The sequence below is a fragment of the Myotis brandtii genome, unplaced genomic scaffold (genome assembly GCF_000412655.1).
Source record: "Myotis brandtii unplaced genomic scaffold, ASM41265v1 scaffold994, whole genome shotgun sequence".
Taxonomy (NCBI): Eukaryota; Metazoa; Chordata; class Mammalia; order Chiroptera; family Vespertilionidae; genus Myotis; species Myotis brandtii.
The window spans coordinates 550,774-554,228 of record NW_005372142.1 but is presented as its reverse complement, the minus strand read 5'-3'; positions in this window follow the sequence as shown (position 1 = coordinate 554,228).

The window sequence follows — 3,455 nt, the reverse complement described above, 5'->3', positions numbered from 1 at the left end:
AAGAGTTATCCTGGGCCTGCAGTCCTCAGGTGCTTGCCTGTGGGTTTCTGTGGGTATGGGGGTGTGGGGAAGAAAGGCAGAGTTTCTCTGGGTTTGCATGTCTGGTGAAGCTAGCTTTGAAGAGGGCTAAAACCCCTGGGGACTCCTCCCCTTCCCCAGATTGGTAGTACATCTGTCAAATAACCAGAGTGCCCTCTGGTGGTCTGTGGGGGCCCCAGGACTGATGTGCCTATTGCTTGGTGATGATCAGGCCTAGAGGATTGGCACATGATATTATTCTGAGTTCTGGCCTGCTGCAGCTTGCTTCACAACAGAGCCGGGTGGGATGGTAGCAGGGACAGAAGATTGTAATTACAGCAGATATGGGCTGTGAGATGGACTGCTCTGCTCTAAGTCAATAAGCTATGGGAAGGTGGGTGAGTCAGTGTCCTGTTTCACCCTCTGGTTGGCTTCATGTTTGGGCTTAGTGAGTAGTACCAAGGGACATTTGCATCTTTTTTGAAGCTCCTTTCCAAAGGGGCCACCACATAGGTACCTGGTCAGAGAGACAAATGCTAGAGAAGTAGCTGAAGCCAGACTGCCAGACATCAAAACCCAATTCTCCCACATCCTTAAGTTATGAAAACTTGGGCAAGGAACTTAACCTCTCTGTCTTAGGTTCTTTGTCTGCAACATGTGGCCATCTGTCTCTGGTGATGGTGTGGAAGATTCAATGAGATAATAGGCATAAGAACTTAGCACAGTGGCTGGCACATAGTAAGCACCGAATCAATAGTAGCTGTTGTTACAAGGGACCCAAAGCCAAGGGGGATCCTGTGTTGGGGAAGGGAAGGATCATTTTTGCAGAAAGGTTGTCTTGCAATAATGGCATAATGGCTTGAGGGGAAGGAGATAAGTTTTTTTGTATAGCATTTGTCCCTGGTTGCCCAGGCACAGTTTTTTCTCCTTCCCTTGGCCTCATAGGGACTGGCCTGCATCTGGTCCTGAGAAGCTTGTAAACTGCAGACAATACCAAGCCCAGTGACATTTCCCAGGTCCCAAAATGGGAAGTCACTGAAGAGCTCTGTGTTCCCCCAGGCTGATGGGTGTCAGTCAGCAGTCCTGGCTTCCTCTTGTAGTTAGAATCTGACAGTAGATCCCTGGGAATACAGGCCTGCTTTGGGGCAGTCTGAAACTGCTCCAGGCTGTGGTGGTTGCTGCTCAAGGCCATGAACTTCCAAGCGCTTCCAAGGTGGCCTTCTCAGTCAGAAACTCTTCCCCCACTGAGTAATCAGAACAGTAGCCTTAATGACAGCAGTGCATTTATCAAGCACCTTCTGAGAGTTAGCTAGACCTGGGTTCAAATCCAGACACTGCCAATTTGTTAACATCTATATTAGATATAATTTACATACTAGACCAGTGGTTCTCAACCTTCCTAATGCTGCGACCCTTTAATACAGTTCCTCATGTTGTGGTGACCCCCAATTTCATTGTTACAAATTGAACATAATTAAAGCATAGTGATTAATCACAAAAACAATATGTAATTATATATGTGTTTTCCGATGGTCTTAGGTGAAAGGGTCATTCAACCCCCAAAGGGGTCCCAACCCACAGGTTGAGAACCGCTGTACTAGACAATTCATTTATTTAAAGTATACCATTAAATGGTTTTTAGTGTGTACACAGAGTTGTGCAACAATCGCCACCATCAATTCTACAATGTTTTCATCCCCTCAAAAAACCCCCCAAAAAACAAAAACCTCCATACCCACTAGCAATCACTCCCCATTCTCACCTCAACCCCTGTTAAAGAAAATCAGAGCCTGACAGAATTTAAGTGGTAAAAACAGATTTTATTCAGGAACTATTGCAATAGGGAAAAGAGATCTCAGTATAGAACTAGGCTCAATTCCAAATACAGCAAGAATAGGGGGGATTTATAGCCAAGGAGCAGGCTGGGGAGGGGTTTGGTGTATGGAAAATTACTAAGAGGAGACATCAGAGGTAGGGGGATTCTTGCTAAACTGGCCTAACAAGATTCTTGCTGAAGGTAGGCTAGGGTAATCAGATATCACCTAGGCCCTAGGGAATGGAAGGAGATAAAGAATTTGATATAGAGGTGATCAGATATTGAGAGTGATCAGATATTGAGAGTGGGGAATTCTCGCTAAACTGACTTAGCAGGATTCTTGTAAAAACTGGGCTCTGCAGTCTTGACGACAGGCCCCATGGATAAGGCCTACTCTAGAAAGGGGCTTAGAGGAGTGTGACTAAAGTTTGGTAAAGGAGAGGGTCTTATTACCCCTCCAGCTCCAGGCAATCACCAATCTATTCTGGAAATTTTATATAAATAGAAATTTCATATACAGGGTGTCCCAAAAAAAATGTATACAAACTTTAACAGCTGATAGCGCAATTTTGAAAAGGAAATGTATTTTAATAAACACTGCCTTTATAATTATTCAAGGTGTGTATATACATTTTTGGGGGGACACCCTATATACATGGCCTTTTTTAAAAATATATTTTATTGATTTTTTACAGAGAGGAAGGGAGAGAGATAGAGTCAGAAATATCGATGAGAGAGAAACATCGATCAGCTGCCTCCTGTACACTCCACACTGGGAATGTGCCCGCAACCAAGGTACATGCCCTTGACCGGAATTGAAACTGGGACCTTTCAGTCTTCAGGCCGACGCTCTATCCACTGAGCAAAACCGGTTACGGCTACATGGCCTTTTTTTAAAATTTTATTTTGTTTTAAGTATTACAGATAGTAGTACATATGTCTCATTCCCCCCCCCCCATTGACCTTTCCCTAGCCACTTCTGCCCCCCAGCACATGCCCTCATCCCCATACTCTCTGTGTCCATTGGTTAGGCTTATATGCATGCATACAAGTCCTTTGGTTGATCGCTTACCTCCCCCACCACCATCACCACCCCTGCTTTCCCTCTGAGGTTTGACAGTCTATTCATTGCTTCTGATGAACAGACTGTCTCTGGATCTATTTTTGTTCATCAGTTCATGTTATTTATTATATTCCACAAATAAGTGAGAGCATGTGATATTTATCTTTCTCTAATTGACTTATTTTGCTTAGCATAATGCTCTCCAGGTCCATCCATGCTGATGTGAATGGTAAGAGTTCTTTCTTTTTTACAGCAGCATAGTATTCCATCATGTAGATGTACCACAGTTTTTTAGTCCACTTATCTGTTGATGGGCACTTAGGCTGTTTCCAAATCTTAGCTATTGTAAATTGTGCTGCTATGAACTTAGGGGTGCATATATCCTTTCTGATTGGTGTTTCTGATTTCTTGGGATATATTCCTAGAAGTGGGATTACTGGGTCAAATAGCAGTTCCATTTTTAATTTTTTGAGGAAACTCCATACTGTTTTCCACAGTGGCTGCACCAGTCTGTATTCCCACCAGCAGTGCATGAGGGTTCCTTTTTCTCCACATCCT